The sequence below is a fragment of the Lepisosteus platostomus genome, chromosome 28, assembly GCF_059453375.1.
Source record: "Lepisosteus platostomus isolate fLepPlt1 chromosome 28, fLepPlt1.hap1, whole genome shotgun sequence".
Classification (NCBI taxonomy): Eukaryota; Metazoa; Chordata; class Actinopteri; order Semionotiformes; family Lepisosteidae; genus Lepisosteus; species Lepisosteus platostomus.
The window spans coordinates 533,867-553,097 of NC_142638.1; the positions used below are offsets into that span (position 1 = coordinate 533,867).

General features: G+C 47.5%; 1 protein-coding gene across 4 annotated transcripts in view; it reads left to right on the forward strand.

Moving 5' to 3' along the window:
* The first annotated feature begins 5,217 nt into the window (after positions 1-5,217).
* The window catches only part of gjc1 (gap junction protein gamma 1), a 28,939-nt gene continuing 14,925 nt past the window's right edge, over positions 5,218-19,231 (forward strand). For 2 of the 4 annotated variants that reach the window (XR_015931019.1, XM_088623247.1), the window contains exon 1: positions 5,218-6,037. The gene's annotated coding sequence lies outside the window, so the exon portion shown is untranslated. Of the gene's footprint in view, positions 6,038-8,779; positions 9,485-19,231 lie in introns of those variants that run through there. The other 2 variants (XM_088623248.1, XM_088623249.1) reach the window with 2 other exon arrangements.

The following is a 19,231-nucleotide window of genomic DNA, read 5'->3' on the forward strand; positions in this document are numbered from 1 at the left end:
CTGGGGGCTCCTGTTAGTAGAAATAGTGGATCCAAGGCAAGCGAAACATCCTCACAGTCCAAGAAAAGGACGCCTGGTTTGTTTAAGGTCAGGGAACGGTTATTAGCTATGTGTGCATGTATACTTTAAGAATGTTTTGATCTGCTTCGGTAATGATCTCAAGCACAGGGAACTTCTGGAAATGGAGTGGTTAAGCAGAGACCTGGGTAGCTCATAGCCCTCCCTGAAAGCTCACAGTTGCAGTAGTATGACATTTCCACTCTTCTGTATTCGGAGATACTGTAATTAACCTTTTCCTGATCTGTGCTTTTCTACCACTTTGTCCTTGACCTTTTTCAAAAGTTCGTTGGTCTTCTTGGTTGGTTCGTCATAGTACTGTGAGTTGTGGCTTAAAATTGAAATGGAGGTTTCCAGTTGGGTGCCCTGTGATGTGCCCTGCCCTGCACCCGTTTGCTGGGATCCGGCTCCCTTGAGACCCAGAAGAGGTTGGAAACTGAAGGGATTGACTCCTAACTGAAGGAATTTAGAGACTCATTTTACTCAGGGGTTAGACTTTGTTTACACAGAGACTGAATCACTCATTTGGGATCTTTCAATCTACTCGTTTGCACCTGAACGGATTTTTAGTTTCCTTAACAAAGAGGGTGAAAATACTTATGTACTGGAAGTGTCATAATTGCAAGATCAGATAGTAAAAAGTGGAAGCTTTGTAGGGAGTGAATACTGAAAACCAGAAAAAGGATTCGGAAAACTATCTTTCCAATTACAATATCCTTCTGTAATATCCAGATGTTTTGCGATTGCACAGCTGCAAACCTCTGGCCTATGTGCTTCTTCCCAGGAGCAGGAGGGTTTAAAAAAGACTCATTTCCACAGCAGACAGGCTCTGGAGCTGCACGTCTAGGGCTTCTGCTCCTCGTCCGCAGGGACGGGCCCGTACTGTACACTGCTGAAGCCCCTCAGGATACTGACCTGCCGTGTGACCTGAGGGGGCTGTGGACTTGTTGTTTCCCAGAGGAGACGTGGACTCGTCGTTCCCACGCGCTGCCCGGAAGCCTGGAAGACGGAGTCTTGTTGTGTGAGTAAGCCTGCGAGAGAAGCCTGTTTGGTTTGTAAATTGTCATTTATGTCTTCCATTTTAGAAAACTCATTTAGGCAGCTGGAGACTCTGTACTGTCCTTCATATTGAAGAGCAAGGCTTAGCCGCCACCAGTCCTCGCCGACCCAGGAACGGTCTCACACATCTGGATCATAGACCTTCACACATGCCTGTCGTTAGTTAAATTGTGCCGATACAAAAAATTGCTAGAAACATTACCAGTTGTCTTACATGAAACTAATTCAAAACAAAGAAAATGGTATCTGACTTTCCAGCTGATTTCTGTCATCATGAGTGACAGTTTATCCGCAGACAGACACAGCCTGAGCGACCGGCCCAAGATCTGTCCTCAGGTCCTGATAATGGGGGTTATGTACCACATTGAACACCACATTGAACACCTGTGAAAAGCTGGGACCCTAAAAAGCTGCTGTGTTTCTCCTTGTAGGGCCAGATCGGACCACCCAGATTTGATCATTAAATATGATCAATTAACATTTTATAGCAGACTCAAAGCAAGCCATTTTATAGATCTGAAAACACGTTTACAAGAGTGCAGAGAGTTCCAGACTAAGGTCGTGACCTTGGCGTGCTGGTAAGAAACGATCAAGCAGAAGGTCAGGCACTTGCTGACTCTTCCAAAACTCCCTGTGATGGTGAGCTGACAAGGGTGGGGCGGAGGAGACTCGGGAGTTGTTATGCAATTGAATTAGCTGAGCCTTATCCAAGGTGACACACGATGGTTACAATATTACTGTACAAGCAATTTCAGCTTGCGTGAGTGTGATAGTGTTCGAATTTTACCGAGGTGGAGAGATTGGCTTTCCCTTCATTCAAGAGCGAGGTTGAGTTATCAAGGTGTGATTATGTCCTTGGGTTTGTGATATAGTGTTTGGGCTGAGAAACATTCATAAACGGGGAATGCGGAGTGAAACATAATGGACAGAATTGCCCACAAATACTGCAGTGCAAACTGAAGGTTACTGCCCATCCACAACCAGGCTTGCAGGCAGCTTTTATAGGGGAACAGCAAGTGAGCTGAGTGTGAGGATCAAGGACACAGTGAGCAGTGTGGGGGGGGCTGCTGTGTTGATTGAATTCTGTCTCTGTGCTCTGTGCTGGGGCCTGAGCAGGATGATGTGTCTCCGCTTGGTGGAGAGGCAGGAGGCCCGTTTGTGTTTGGCAAAGAAGCCGGAGCACAGACAGAGGGAGGAGTGGAAGGGAGAACTGTGGAGGATGAGCTCCTGGCGTTGATCTGTTTTTGTGTGATCCGTGGAGGGAGGGGGTTGCCATTTTGCTTCTCATCTCTCTGTTGCCCACATGTGGCTCTGGGCAGCCATGCTGATCGCAGCAGTGCAAGCAGAGCTGAACGGAGCCTGGAGCTGCAAGTGCAATCTGTGGACCTTTGCTATATATAGCCGGGGACAGTCGCTGCCAGGATCAGGCTGCTGTGGCTCTCCTGACTCAGTCTGTGTCACTGAGGTCCCGAGTCGGCAGTGGAACAGGAGGCAGGGGACGCAGGTGGAAACCACCGGGGATCGTGTTTGACGCTTGTGAGAGTCAGCCACGGAAACTGCAGACGGGAGGCTTCCGAGGTCGATGTCTTTCTGACATTAGTGTGCTGGAGCTCAAGTGGATGTGAATCACGCTTTTGTGCAGAAACGTGCAATGATTGGTGTGCACAATTTCACAATGTGAAATTTCTCTCACTTGTAATCGCTCCTCTCTTCTCCCTTCCCAGCTCCAACACGGATCCCTGTTGTCCATAAACTAAGAATTAGAGCAGAATCACCTGGGAGAAGGTTTGTACAGATTCATTTCCATTCAATTGCTCTCTTTATAAACACCTCAATGGGTGAGGCTGTCTGAGACAGAGGACGGTCTCTTGCACTGAAGAGCTGACCAGTATGTGAGCTGTGCACACTGAGCACTGTCCTTGCAAACAGGCTGCTGAACAGGTTCACTTTGATGACAGCCTTGGCTCTGTTTTCAGGCAAGGGTGTACAGTTATTCCACTTTCAATAGCTTCAAAGACACAGAAGAGGGACTTTAATTTTTAATTTTGTTGCTTAGTTACAAGGTTAATGTGACTATTTTTAATTGCAACTTTCTCTTAGTCTATAATACATTTCCCAGACTCCAGATTTTAGTGGAGTAAATTTTGCACCTCAGGGACAGTGGAAAGGTTATTGGGTGTTTGTTAAAGCTTGCCTTTGTTTTTAGGGTGTCAGACTGGATCTTAGTCTGACTTTGGGGTCTGACTGAGCAACCAGCCCTGCCTCCTGAGTCTTCTGATCCTCCCCGGAGCCTCCTTACAGAACTAATGAGTCCTGATCTGCCCAGAGGCCCTGATTTCTGACAAGGTCGCAATCCGGGGTGACATGACTCTCTGCATTAAGGACAAGGGCACAGTGCTAAATCAGTCTGACTGGGGAACAGCCTGGGACCATGCCTTCCTAACGAGAGAGGATCTAACGAGAGAGGATAGGGCCGTGGCTCTGAATTTGCCCATGTAAGCAAGTTCAGTCAGATCAGTTTTATGGGCTGCTTCCTTTTGAGGTTCCAGCCCTGTAGTGACAGGCTGCCTGACAAAACACAAGCTTGTTCTGGAGATTGAAAAGACAAATCGGAAGACAAACGTCAGTCTTGTGCCTTCATATCAAGCGCAGAGAACTTGTAGGGCTTTTGAGACAGCGCTCACCTCTGGAAAACTAGCATCAAAATTTGTAAATGATTTTCTGCAAGGGGTTAATGAGAATCGAACATCTGTGAGCCCCCAAGACAGACTGGTTACTTTTAGCTTTAATGTTTCGCCTTCAAACTGCTTGCAATACAGTAACAGAGGGATAGAGATCGTCTGTATCGTTTGGAATAACAATGGACAGCAATCATTGAGTGTACATGTCAAGTGCATGAAAAAAGGTGTCTGTCTTTTTATATTATTTTAATGTTCAATTTGTTAAGTAGTTGACATCTTTATTTTACATTTTCCTAATTGTTTACTTTTCCTTAACAAAAAGTTAGAAGTGAAGTGCGTTAAAAATTGGAACAAAAATCAAATCTGATAAATCCCAGGTTATGTGTTTTTAAAACATTTTGGAGATTTGTAATAGTCATGTTTTTAAGAACAGATTTAATACTCCTCTTTATCACTTTTGGTCCAGTCCCATGCTCTCAGTTATCCAGGAAGGGTGAGAGGCGTGATACTTCTGTGACCATGTGAGCCGTCCAGTCACCTGACGTGTTCACAAGCCCTACAATGTCCAGCACAAATCTGGCCTCCAAAAGAGGAGCGCAGACCCCCAACAAACCACCCCGGCACCTTTCTGTGTGGAGTCTGCATGTTCTTCAGTGTGCGTGTCCTCCGAATTCCCAGATACGGCACTGTGTTAAAGTGGTGTGGTGCAGGAATGCCAACTCCGCGGCGATATGATTCGCAAGAGACACCCTGTGTGACTGGCCGAGCCGAACCGAACCGAACTCCCTGAACAGAGGTGGGTTTGCACTACGAAGCTCGCGTACTTGAGTCAGTTCGGATTAATTCAAACGGCCGCGGATACAGATATGACCTCAATACAGTACTCTCCTCTGCAGGTAAAGAGCCCTGCAAAAGAGTGGCGACGGCAAACTCAAACCTTTTACTGGTGTTACAGCCAAGGAATGTGTATTTGTGAACATGAGACTGATATGAATAACAAGTACGATATAATATACGTTCTGTTTTTGGTTAATTACGTGCATAAATGCGATCGTATTGTAACAAAAACATGCTGCTTTTATCGCAATTTTTTCCAGTATCTATATTACTAGTTAATTTCAAGGTACTTTCAGAGTGAAAAGTAATTAATTGACTATCGCTTTGAGGTAAAAACTGCATGAAGTCTATGACCCAGTGAGCTCAGACTCCTTGTGATCGTTGGAGACCTTTAACTAAGTCTGTGCTTTCGAGCTCCTGTCGGTCCTTGAGGCTTTCTTCAGTGTGCAAAATGCTGCTCAATTGAATTCAGATCTGTTCTGGAGACGGACGTGGCCAGTTGCGATTTTCCACTAAAATAACTATATTGTTGGCTGTATTGTGACTTCTGAAAGGCACTGCGCGTTGTAAATACATTTCAAAGTTTGGAGCAAAAGTTTCTGAGAACGTCGTGTTTCCGGACTCTGGAGGAGAAACACTGGTGTCGGGAGCTTAATTTATTGGTATTTATAAAACATTTCGTACTTACAGGCATATAGGTTTGAAAATCGAATAGAACAACGAACGCATGCTTTAAAGGGACGTTTTGTGCGCGTACATGCATCGGGAGCTCAAGCGTTCCGCTCAAAACAGCTCTTAACGCCCAGTTGGCCTCTCGGCTGTGTCGCGCTGCGGCGCTGTGGCTGCAGAGAGCTCGGAGCAGCCGAGTCCGACGGGACGGGGGCGCGCCCCAGCGCTCCGGGAGCGCGCCGCCAGTCGGCGGGGCTCTGCGGGCGCGGCGGCGGCGCGTTGCCACGGTGCCTCAGCGCCACGGACGGTCGGACACGGAGCCGTTTCGCGCAGCGGCGGCGAGCGGAGAGGCGGCGTGAAGCAGCCGAGGCAGGAACCGGGAGCTGGGGGCCGGGCGGGCGGTGTGTCGGCTTTAAGCGCCCCCGTGGGGATGGAGAGTGCGGGCAGCCGGGCGGCGGAGCAGCGACACGCCGAGCCCGGCAGCCCCACGGCAGCCCCGGGGAGCGGATAGAGAGGAGGGAGGGCGGACCGGCGCTTACCCCGGACCCGAACCGGAACCGCGGCTCGGCCGGGACGACTCGCCTCCGAGACGCTCGAGCGAAACCGGATAAAAAGTCAACGGAAATCGGTCAAAGTAAGGAAAGATACCAGAAGGGAACTTCTATTTCTGTTGGTTGGTTGGTTGGTTTTCCCACATCGCCTGGAAGTTAACGGACGGGACCGGCGCCCCGGGGGTAAGAGCCGCGCGCGGAGCAGCTGCCCACCCGGGTCCGTACACGCGTGGGGTCCGCTCGCCCCCACGCAGCGCAGCCCCTAACTTTCAGTCTTGCGCGTTTTATCGCCGGGGGTGGGGGATAATCTAGCCTTTATTCGGCATTTTCTGCTGTGGGGACTCGAAAGCACGACCGAGGTCGCGCTCCTTAATGTCAGGTCCTCCCGACGTCCATTTATTTTGAAGATGTGTGTTTTCTGAGGGGTGAAATAAAGCACATGCCTGCAGCGGACGAGCAGAATCCCACTCGTTGACAGCGCGCCCTGAAGTCCGAGCTGTGTAGCGGAGGGAGCAAACCCCGGGTGGGTGCCCCCCGTGCCGTGACGTGGGGTGCCTGCCCTCCCAGTGACGGCGAGGTGCCCCGTTTGATAATGAGCACCCAGTAGCGGCGGCCGGCAGTCCCCGGGTTCAGGGCGCAGACACGCGTGGAGCTGCCCGAGCAGCGTGGGTACAGGGGTACAGCAGCGAGGTCCCCCCTGAGCCCACTACTTTTCCACTCATGGAAATCGTGCGCGTGGTTTCAGCTCTGACCTGCGGGGGATTAGGACTGCTCACCAGAGCCACTGGACTGTTAGCTGTTGGCGATAATGGGTTACAGTGTTAAACAGAAGAAACTAAACAGGGTCGTTTTCCTTGGCATTTTTTTAAAGATGTTTAATGTTGAAGATTTTCCTGTTTTTCTCCCAACACCATATACAGTCATTTCTCCTGACTACTTTCTGAAGTGACTGCAAACGGTATTGTATTCGCTGTTATTTGAATGTGTAATTGCATCGTGTTTTTTTTATTTCTAACCTTACATGAAGAAAATCAAGCATTTAGCATGAAAGAAATCCTAAACCAATGTTTTAACCTTGGACAAAGTTTTATTCCTGCGATTTATTTAGCAGGATTTTTTAAAATTCCTTTGTTTACTGATTTTCTTTTGATATGTCCTTGTACGGGATACAAGGACATGGGATTTTTAAAATAAAACTGTAATACTTGTGCATATTTTGCTTGCAACGGGAGCTGGGCAGTGTGTAGGCAGACCCCAGAGCAGAGACGGTCTGGCTGAGTGGGTGTAACAGGCAGGTCTTGCCCAGTGGGTTACTGGAGTGGGTCAGGGGCTCTCGCACTGGCACAGCAGCAGGTCCGGGGGTCCGACTCCGAGGCACAGCTATAGCGACTCTCCTGAGCTTCTGTGCGTTCAGGCTCGGCTCTTAACGACTTCATCAAGTCAGTTATTTACCCGCTCGTTATAAGTCGTCTGTCTCCTTTCTCAGGGCTGCGCGGCTGTGGTCATCAGGAGTGATGGGCACTGCTTTATAGTGGATGCCCCCATCATGGCACAGGGCTGGTCAGCCAAGACGTCCGTCCACTGACAGCCCTGAGAGGCTCCTGTCCACTAAAACTTCCAAATCCACAAGTTCAGGTCAAAACTGTAGGTAACACACTGCAAATATCTAGCAATTTATTCATATAATTCCCTTCCATTCTTCATTATTCAAAAGTTTTTTATTGTGCTTAGAAAATGCAGCTTACTCGTGGGTGTTATTTTTTAATTGCTGGACTCTGGACTTTATTAATTACTGCTTTTCTTGCTGTTTTAAGGTGCTGCTTTTTTGGAAAAGGGTGTAAAAGGGTGCTTAACTTTTATGTTAATATCAATTTATTTTTTGTCCACTTTGTATATTTTCATTCATTAAATGCATTAGGCAAACTGTGTTTGCTACGCAGCTGTGGTTGAAAAGCATCATTACTGTGAGCCTCAGAACAGTTATTTCAACGTGGAGACTTGATGCACAGTAATTCAATTTGTGTGCTATTAAGTGCTTGCCTGCCATGTAACAAGACCAGAGTGTATAGAGCCAGCTGTTCTTAAGTTAATGAAATGTCTTGGGGAATTTCTCTTGAGTGGGACTCCTGGTAATTAAGGAATGTGATCGAATGGTAGTGGAAATGTGTCTTGCTGGGTCAGCGCTCTCTCAGGCTGATTTCTGAATTGCTTTGGGAGAGGAGCAGTGTGCTCAGGCTGGGCAGGTGTGTGAGCAGTGTGCTCAGGCTGGGCAGGAGTATGGACACAGGGCGAGTGAGAGGCTCAGTGTACTCAGGCTGGGCAGGTGTGTGAGCAGTGTGCTCAGGCTGGGCAGGAGTATGGACACAGGGCGAGTGAGAGGCTCAGTGTGCTCAGGCTGGGCAGGTGTGTGAGCAGTGTGCTCAGGCTGGGCAGGAGTATGGACACAGGGCGAGTGAGAGGCTCAGTGGCAGCACTGTGAGCTCAGCCAGGGGGCAGAGGAGCAGCAGGACTCAAGCAGTCGCACAGAGGAAGTGCAGGGAGGAGGTGGCTGTGTTGCTCCCTGAGAGGCTCGTGACCACACTCAGACACCGGCTTGTGCCTCCCGCTGACCTTAAGGAAATAAACAGAAAAGGTCTCATCTCGACACATAGTTTGTGGAAGTGTTGCTTTCTTGTTTGCTTTTAGGTGTTGTGGAAATGCTCACTCATAGTCTGGCATGAAATGTTATGAAGCTGCATGATGTCAAGGCGATGTAAGTGTGGCCTTTTTTTAGGCAATGATGGGATTTAGCACCTTGATATTTGTTATTGTGGAATTAGTGCTTTAATTGATTTTAAGTGGTGTGCTTCAGGGACCTCTTCTTTGGTAGATGATTATGCCAATGCTAAGTGCCACAATCTAGTTGCATTTTTGCATAGCCTTTTGTTATCGTCCTGGCATACACCACCAACCACGTCGTGCCGTTCTAAATCAGATGGTTTTGAAACAGATGGAGGACACATTAGACTGCTGGACTGTTTGTTTTAGTACTTTTCTAGGTCATTGTCACATTGTAGATGCTGTTAGGAAGATTGTATATGTCAAGCAGGAGGACAGATGCAGCAACACCAGTGATCTGTCCCCAGCAGCAGGGGCACTTGAGCGTTGATCATCCTGGGGATCGGTGCCGCGGGCTGGCTGTGATGGGTGAACTTGCCCAGCTTCTCCAAGGCAATGGCATGGGAAGAGAACAGGGGAAGTGTTTCGCTGCTTCGTGGTAAAAGCAGAAATGGAGAAATGCTACATTGGTGTCAAGTCCTGGGAGATTGCAGCCCTTGAGCGAGCCTGATGGGGGAAGGATATGTGGGGAGGAGCTCAGCACTTTGAGGTCGGAGGTGTTGCAGCGGGGAGGCAGAGCGAGAACGTCGCAGGGCGCTGCGCCTGACCGGGTCGTGCTCGTCCGGCCAGCCCACACCGGGCTTCTCGCTCTCCTTCGGGCTCCTGGAAGACACTCGTCCTCAGCCGCGCCCGCTGAAGGAATTGGCTATTGATCGCTGTGAATCCGCGGAGTTAATCCCACCAGAATTCCTCCTGTTTATCATCCTGGTTCCAGACAGACGGTCGTGTGGTCAGAGGGTTGCTGTTGAGTCGGTAAGAAACAAACAAGCAGCACTACTAAGCGTATGAGAAAAATCTCTTTAATTGCCAGAGCTTAGGGAGCACATACTGCTGTTCCAGAATCCCTTATCCTGTGCGTTTCCACTTCTTGAGCAGTTCGGACTAGTTAATGTTTCTAACAAGTTTGTTTTTGCTGTCCCTTTTAATCCCGCAGCTTGAATGCGAGCTCGCCTGTCCTGTCAGTCCTTGCTGTGTTCGTTCTGTTCATTCTGTGGACGACACTTAGTAAGAAATACGTGACCCTTGCGTGAAGAATGAATGCACGTGTTTTCAGTAGAAAAGAAGATTGTCATTTTTAGTTACAAGCTATGTCAATTAATGAGTGAAAGTGGGAGTTATCAACAGTTATCAGTTGTTCAAATTCCTCGTCTGCTCCTGGCAGGATTTCAGCCGGAGAAGCTAGTGCAGAACAGCTTACCGTTTTCTGACTGTGAGGGAAATTCTGCTGTAAAACATCCAAAAATGTACATTTTTGAAAAATGTGTATTTTCCATTCTAAGCCAGAGTTCTTGGCTTGACATTCCTTTCGCATTAAAAAGCATGCGGGCAAATTCCATTACAGGGTCTACTCTCCACCCTCTCCAAAACCCCATTGCAGAGGAGAGCGAGGCCGCTTGCAGTTTCAGGGCGTAATCGCATCCAGCTGTTGCTTTGACAGGCCTTCTGCACTGACGTATGGCTGCCTGCAGCTCTTCCTCTGCCGTTTTAACCCGCCATGTCAATCTTGCCAGACGCACCTATAACTCAGAACTTGGATGAGTCTCATAGCTCTTGTCAGTGGTGAAAGGTGCACTTTAGAGAACAAATATTACATCTCAAGCTTTTTTTAGTTTAATGCTAAAATCTCACTCTCTCATGCCTCGTGACACTGAAACAGCGTGAGGCGGTATGGTGTGGGTCCTACAGTCTTGGTGCCATCAGAACCTTTCGGTCCCGTTTCAGGGCTTTCTGTGCATGAGACCAAAGCATCTGCTTCTCTAAATGGTGTTTGACCGCTAAAGTTAGTCGATTCTGGGCTTTGATTTTGTTGTTGTGAAGCGTTTTGTCTGAGCACAGTTCCCCCTCTCCCTTCCATGCTGACTTACAGAGTGTGTGCGATGGAGAATACGTCTGTTGAGCTTTGGTCAAATTAATTTAGTTGTGTCCTAGCAATGAAGCCCACTTCTCTAGGAAAAAAAACAGTACATCAATAATACAATGTCTGACATTGCCCCAGCCTTAGCTGTCTCTTCTGAATTTGTCCAGCTGAGCTCATAATGGCTTCATTTGATCTCTTAAGTTACAGACTTGTGTTGGTCATGTTTCGTTCAGAAAATTCTCCACACCTGTAAATAATTTAAACTGAACTTAAGTTTTGTTGAACTGAAAATATTTTTAGGAGCTTAAACCTCTTTCTAGTGAAGCAGGAGTGTGTACTGAATGCAGATCAGAGCTGAAATAAGTGGTTTGGAGCGCAGATGGCATACTGTGCAGTATTGCTATATGCCACTGAGACGTCCTCGCTCAGCCCAGCTCATGATGGGGGCATTGCAATTAGAAAGCACAAGCTGTCCAGGTTCTTTTCCCCATTGCTAATTCCAGGGAGAAAGGTGGCTGATTTTGTCTCCATTTGGATTCGCTGTCTCTTCAGCCTTTCCTGTCCCCGGTAGATGACGTGTTGCAGCTGGCTGATCTGGGAGGGCTCTGAGCCTCTGTGCAGTGTGACCATGACTCTCACCTCGCTCATCCCAGGCCTGTTACAGCTCGCTTCTCTCGTCTCGTCCCACGGCCCGAGGACGTCTCTGGCCCCGTTCCAGTTCAGAGTGTGCTGTACAGGCTCGTAAACGAGTGCTCAGGAGCTGGGAGGTGCTCTGTGGGTCAGTGTCAGACTGACACTCAGGTTCACAGAGTAGCTGCTGGAAAGGGTTGATTTATCAGCACATTGTAAAAAAAAATTAAGAAGCTGACTCACCTGCTTTTCTCTGTGTCTAAAATAGTCGGGAAGAAAAATGTCATACAGTAGACGCTCAGTGTATGGACAAGCTTTTATAATAAATAGTTGGATTCTGATGAATTGAAGAAAAAGATTCCCAGGTGTCGTGATTTGGCAGAGCTGTGAATGTTCCCCCAGCTCCAGGGAATGTCACAGACAGCAGAAGGGGAAGGCAGAGTGGAATCAGCCATTTCCCCAGTGGGAAAGTCACTGCACGACTCTGGCTGGTACGCTGAAGCAGAAACAGACGTAGATTAAAACTGTCTTGTGTAATGAAACTCTAATCAGAGATGGCAGGTCCCGTGCTCCGCTTCTGCTGGGTTAGAGCAAGGCCGAGCAATGACAGCGGCATCGGAGCAGTGTTTATATCTGAATTATATATATATATGGTGAGCTTTTGTCCCAGTAATCTTTTCAGGAATCCTAGCTGTGTGCATGAACACAGCTCCGTTTTCAGGATGCTCAGCTGGTAGTGGCGATTGTACAGGTGTGTACTGCTGGGCTGCTCCTGTGACACTGGACCATTGGCGAAGAACTACAAGAGCGTATGTTCTTCACAGATACCAGACTTCCCAGTTTCCTGGCAGCCAGTCCAAGGGCTCAGTGTACAGTTATTGAAGGAGTTTCTGTGTGTGATATGTGTATATGTGCACATATATGTGCATGTGTGATAAATGCGTGTTTAAAAGTGCCCTTGGGAATAGAAACAAGCAAAGGCCGCTTGAGGCCGGGCGCTGGCGTCCCACTGCGCTGCGAGGGCCAGGGGCGCCGGCGTCCCACCGCTCTCTGAGGGACTGCCTCCCAGGGATGCTGCAGAGGAGAAATACTGTACCCAGCATGGTTTCAGAGGCCTGTGAGTCACAGCTTTCATATCCAACGGGTCTGCTAACAAGTGTGCCCTTTCCTTGATGCTGGAACATCACTGGAAAGAAAGAAGAGCAGTTTTGCCCTGCTGATCTCAATGCAGTATTGAGCTTTCTTATCCGAGACAAGGACAGTGTGCTTCCTGTGCTGCCACTCTATGATTTGTTTCTGCTCGTCTACCTCCTGCCCCTGACGAGTGTCAGTCAGTCCCGGGGGCCTGCTGGCACCGATCCGCATCCTCACACTTCTGAATGTGAGCTTCACACTCTCCGGATCTCCGGGTTCAAAGTGAGGTCACGGCGCCCCTTTTGTTAAAAGAGGTGTGGGTTTCTGATTGTTACTGACCTATTGGCCAGCTTCAGAGCTCCCTTGCTGCCCCCATAGCGCTGACTTTACAGGTGCAGGGCTGTCCTCCGCAGGGCAGGATCACACAGCCTGTCCTTGGAGGCTGTTTCAGTGCTTATGTCCTCCTCTCTGCTGTCAGACCTGCAGGCAATGCTGGGCTTGAAGGGTACCAGAAGTCGGGAGGTCGAGCTCCCAAACCTCACCCGGGCAAGCCCAGCAGACCAGTAGACCTGCTAAAATCTCTTCTCGGTGCAGCAATGTGTAATTTACATTTTCTGGGTCATCACTCAGCTGGGTATAAGAGCTGATTCCAGCCTCCTGCACTTTCTAATACGACACCTAATCTCCAAGGGAATGTTACTTTTCACAGCAATAAATATTCCCTTATCAAAGGCAATTGCTTTCTTTCTCCAGCAGCCTTAGTGCAGTGAGGATTTAATGTTTCACCGTGACACTGTAGAGGCTGTGGCAGCAGTATTTCTGTTCCTTATTTATTTTCACACTCTGCTCAAGGGCTGGAAAGAGATGCTGTCGGCGTCAGCGATAAGTTGATTTATCATCAGGAACACGCAAATAAACAACATGACGGGATTGTCACGCCGAGTCTCCTCCAGGACTGCAGACCCCTTCGACTCAGAGTGGTGTGACAGCCTCCATAGCCTTTAGGTTCCCTGATACCTGTTCGGATTGAGCACAGGCAAGAGAGACGTAACACCCGTCCATATGACTTTGTCATTCTGTGTTCCAAAAGCTGCACTTTGGAAGACAGCAGAAATGCAGGGATATTGTGCGGAGTGAAAGTGGAGACTCTAAATCAGGGCAGATTTTATTCCCACCGCCTTTTATAAGACCTTATTTGGAACATTTGTTTTTGCAGCACCAAAACGACTTTGGTGTCCTGGATAGGTTTCAGACACTGTCTAGAATAATTACCGGTTTAAAAGAAAAGTAACATACAGACAGTTTAAAGGATATGAATCTGTTTAGTATTGACCAGAGGGAATTAAAAACTTCAACCAAGTGCTTAAGGATCCTGATGGGTATTGACAAAGTCAACACAATGGACTCCTTTAGTATCAGCAATGAAACAAAGACCTGAAATTAAGGGGTGATGTATTTAAGATTGAAAACAGAAGGCTCCTCTTCGGAAAAAGATCCGTGACTTGGAAGTTGTCTCTTTCAGGAAATGTCTAGATGCGATTCTGCAATCGATACGCCAATAACCGCCACACGATTAGCATGGATTGAACGGGCCTCCTTTGTACTTTTTATATGTTGCATGTCTTTTCATTTGGCTAAATCTTCAGCTGTGCTGCATGCCGATCTATTGCCATTCCTCACTGAGGTCAGAAAGGTGATTAATATATATTGAGTAATTACTCATCAAAGCAGCCTTATAGATCCACAGAAGAGGGTGGTGAACCTCATTAGCGCCATGAATGTAATCTTTCTGAGCGGCAGCTTACTGGCTCCATGAGCACACCAGCAATTTATGGACATTATTTCCTGATGCAGTTTCACAGATACACGTTATGACTTATTGAGCACTTTCGTCACGCTTAAAATCCAGCCTGGAGATGGACTGAAACCATTGCTGCATCTGCTGCTCTCTTGAAAAATAGCTTGAAGGTGTGCAGGTCTCTGAAACTACTCAACAAGTCAGAATTTTCTTGGTGTGTTGTCATTGGTGTTGCATGTCTACTGTGTGCTGGCTGTATGTTAATCTATGGTCGAAGTGTAAAGAATGCTGTGGTCAGCCTGCTGCCCCCTGCTGGTGCTGGGAGTGACAGCCCCACTCAGCACAGTGACCCCTCCCCGAGGAAGAAACTGCTTCCTCTGCTTGTCCCCGTTTGCAGGAATGAAAAATCACAGCTTTTGTATTGTTTTACATGTCATGCTTGTAACACAAGATCAAAACTAGATATTGTCCATTTTAAATGTGGACTTTCATCAATGATTTATTAGATCTACAAGGATGAAAATAGCTCATTGCTGTTTTCCCAGTATAACCAATAAATCTTTTTGCACGCGTATTATCGTGCTGTTCATCCGAAGGGCTCAGGCTGTGCAGATCGAACACTTGGCCTTGGCTCACGGAAGCTCAGCATAGTAGCAGCAGGCATGAGAAAAACGAGGGATAAAGCTCATGATAAACACGGGACATGGGAGCAAGAGGGAGTGGAGCCGGCAGGCAGAGCCGGTCTGGGTTCCAGAGAAATGATGATAAAACAAAAGTGAGAAGAGCTGTTTGAACATGTTTGGTGAGACGGGGGCCCTGTCGCTGGAGAGTGGTTCTGCTGAGCTCCCTCTCGAAGAGCTCTGCTCTCCTCCTCACTGAGAGCTTTGTGTGGGGAGTGTGAGCTATGGCCGCCGTCGCATCATCCAGGTGGGGCTGCACACTGGTGGTGGTGGAGAGGATCCCCATGACCTGTAAAGCGCTTTGAGTGGAGTGTCCAGAAAAGTGCTATATAAGGGTAAGTCATTATTATTATTCCTGTTTTGGATTCTAACACAACAGTTGACATGTGCTGTAGTCTTATAGTGTTATTGACAGTGCTCTCTAGTAGTGTGGTGGATAGCACACCAGCCCTATAACTCCAGAGTCCTGGGTTCGATTCTGGCCTCGGATATCTGTATGGGTGGAGTTTGCATGTTTTCTCTGTTTTTGTATGGGTTTTCTCTCACTTTCCAAGGGCATTGTGGCTAGGTTTCATCAGCTGTGCTAAAGTCACTTTCTCCACAGCCTGATGGACCAGTGCCCTGTCCTGGGGGGAAGCAGTCCTTTGCTCTCTGTTCCATCCTTGCTTCTGGGTAGGATTCAGCTTGATATGGCTCTGCTATGACTGCAGAAGCGTTGTTTTAACTGATCCAGTAATACTGCAGTTCAGTTGCTTTTTATGAGGTAACAGGATGGCAAAGTTCCATTCCTCCAGTGCCTCATTCAGGGGTTCCGTCTGAATGCCACAGGTGAGGAAAGCCAGGAGCCCTGCACTTGTTCGACCCCTTTCACTGTTCCACCTCTCGTGTCCGTGCAGAGCCCTCGTGTGAGGACTGTGCTTGTCAGCCTGTTCTGTACATCTCGGGGTGCTCACTCCAGAGTGTGCGACTTCACTGCGGACTTGTACACCCCGCAACCCCCCCCCAGTGGCGCTCATCCAGCTCCGCAACACTGCCACCCCAGGGTGCTGCCTAGCTCCACCAGAGTGTCTTTGCCTGTGGAGTCACACGGGAACCACTAATTACTCAGTTTAGTGTTTTTAATTGACTCGCTCAGAGACCTGGAGCACTTGCTGGCCTGGCGCAGGGAGCAGTGATGGAGAACTGCGCCATGTGGGAAAGACACAGGGGAACAGCAGAGCGAACCAGTTAATTATCTTCCACACTCCACTGCTCATGGTGTCCTACCTTGGAGACCAGGCCAGTGTCTTTTTTCTACAAAACTGGCATGTTGTATCTTAAATTCCTATATTAAACAATTTTTAAAAATCGTAGTCTTTATTCCCATCAGAATATAGTGACCATTATTCTCCAGTGGAGAGTGGAATGTGTCCCTTCCTCCTTCTGGTTCTGTGCTGTGCTGCAGTGATCACTGTTCACAAAACACAGAGACCCTCAGTCCTCTAGGTTTCTCTGCACAGTGCTGTGAAATAGGCTCTTACATGCTGTACAGTCCAGTCTTTGAGCATTCGGAATACAGGGTGAGCACTGTGTTTTAGATGTCCCTCTTGTTTCCTTTTAATAAACAAAAGGTCATCAGTCAGATGAATTCCCTGCTCTTGCTGTGTGCTAATTTCATCCTCTGAATGCCCTACGCTGTTCAGTGACAGGTGCTCATATTTCTTCCACTTTCGTTTTTGACACTGATAAGCGCACTTCTCCCAGTTCTGCAATGCATGGTGTGGCCTGGGCTGTTTTTTTATTTTGGTGTGATATATATTCCTGCTGCGTCGCATCTGTCAAGGTCAGGTCTCTGTCGCGGGGGCTGGCTGCCCCCCCATCTCTCTGAGCCCCGCTCGGGGCACGCAGGCTGGGGCGCAGCTGATAACGGACAGATCCCCCAGGATGCATTCACATATAACCCTTGGCACAGGCTTCCATTTCATGCTTTGCATTGACTTGATTTTGTAAAAATTGTGCCAGTGTCCCACATGACCCTCAAGTGCTCGTTTCATTAGCTGTTCAGGAAACGTCCCCTGTGAGATTTCAAGCTGTGGAAATGTTTTGTACTGTAAGTGAAATGACGGATGGTAGATTGGTTTCTGAAATAGCTTTGTTCTAATTCTGAAAGCTGCGCTTGTCTTATTTACTATGACAAGTAGTTGTGATGCAGACCTGACCATAGCAGTTCTAAAGATCAGTATTCTTGTTGTTTGTTGTGCACGCTGCAGAAGTGTTGACCCCAGAAGTTCAACTTGTGCAGTGTCCTCTTTATCTCAGCAGACATGAGCTCAATGTGGTTTAGTTCTGGAGTAATGAGTATAAAATGAACTTGAATGCATGTCCTAAATCTGAGTTTTGAGATCTTGTGCAGTGGGAATCAGATCGATCATTATTCTTATCTCAGCGGAACTGTATGGTAGTGGGCTGTTCATCAAACGTTGTCTGACACGTGTTCACTCTTAATGCAATGGGGGGCAAAGACTTAAAGTACTGTACGCGTGCCAGTGTTAAATACACCAAGCAGAACGTCATCTGTTTTTATTCAGAAGAAAATACACATCAGAGTACAGTACAGTAAAACACCTTGTAGCCTTGGCGTGAAGTGACTGATCCCACCCAGACCGAATGCCTGAACGCAGGCGTGTGTTTCTCTACCTCGCTGGCACGGGCGGTGGGCTGGCGTGTGTGCTGTCAGCTGGAACGGTGAAGAATGGTGTTTTTGCCATTGTTCCCGCAGGTCAGCATGGGAAAGGCCAAACCGCTGCTGTAAATCAAAGCAAAGAATGTTAAGGGCACCTGACAGTCCAATTCAAAACAAGCACAGCAGCACTGCCCATTTGCAGCAGCATGAGGCTGGATCTTATTAAGTCTCTCCCGCGTGGCGTGTCTCACGCTAGTTTACATTGACCCCCTCATTACTAGAGCCAGCAGAGCAACACAAAACTCATCTCTGCATGATTCATATCGAGCAGCCGGGCAGAGGATATGAATTATACCTTTGTTTAATGGAAGGAAGACAGGCTGGCACACACTGAGCTTGACAGGCTGATATAAAACACCCTTAACAGCTGCAGGACAAGAGGAAACTCCACTGGCCCAGTATTGCCTGAAAGCAAACCTTCCTTAAACCTTAAACCAGTTTAATAGTAATAGATTTAATTTGTAAGTCCTCTTCGTATGGTAGTGCACTCATAATACACATAACTGGAATAAAATAAAAAAGCACAGTGAATTGGCTCCATAAAACTAACAGTAAAACTAAATCAGGCCTGAAAGGCTTTGGTGGAAGTAGTTCTAATAAAAAGCCACCAGTTGCAGAATCTGTAATGTTGCACACAAGAAGGCTGTCGTTCACTCTGGTGCGCTCCGCTCTTTAGCAGGTGGAGAAAGCCTGATTCAGCAGATCTCACAGGAAGTGCTGGGTTCTAATTAGTAATAATTAATTATGTTAATTATGTCAAGCTTGTCATTAGAAACGATCCCCAAGCACTTTGCGTATAGTAGGAGACTCATTTCACTTCACTCATCACTGCAGTGCAGCCCCCAGCCTCATCTGCAGGGGAGGTGGTACAGTTTGCTTGGAAGGACACTTGTTTACTAATGTTCCTCCTGAGAAGATGTTCTGATATCCTGACATTGTTGGGCTTTCTAACTGACACTGAGAGGCGTTTACTTAACACTAAATCTGCCTCGCTTTGAAAAGCAAGCTATATTTGGAAGGACAACGTATTGCTCTGAAATCAATCACTTCGTGGAGGTCTGTAACAGAAAGGGTATTTCTACCAATATCATTAACGTGTGTCATTTGCTCACCCAGGCAACATCTTTCACCGACGTTCAGTCGGTCTTCAGTCGTGCGGATAACGGCCTGGGAGGCTTCGTTACACAAGAGGACCAGGGTCATGTCTTTCACTCCTCCTGCAGTAATTAATATACTGTAGTTTCCTGATCAGTGGCTATTTGTGCAGGTTCTAAGCTAGTTTTGGCAGTTTTAACTCATTGCAAAAACCCTGAGCACCTGGTACTTGTATGTAATTGGATGACTTGAGCTCTGTTTTTAAAACTTAACATAGCATGCTAAATTAACTATTGATGCAAAACATAGACGGGTTTGCCAGTGTTCCTTACTTATAGTTAGTACTATTTCCCCAAGGTGTCATTCCAGTAATGAGGACAGATCTCTAATGTTGAATGGACTGATTCACTCATGAGCTGCAGTGATACAGGCTCATCTTCACTCTTCCACAAGATTACAACACAGCACATTGAGGAATCCATGCAAGGAGCAAACTTAGCATTTCCATTTTAGGAAGACTTGAAATACTAATGCTGGAAGGACGTGACTGAATGAATCAGATCTTTTAATGTCTTTTTGTCGT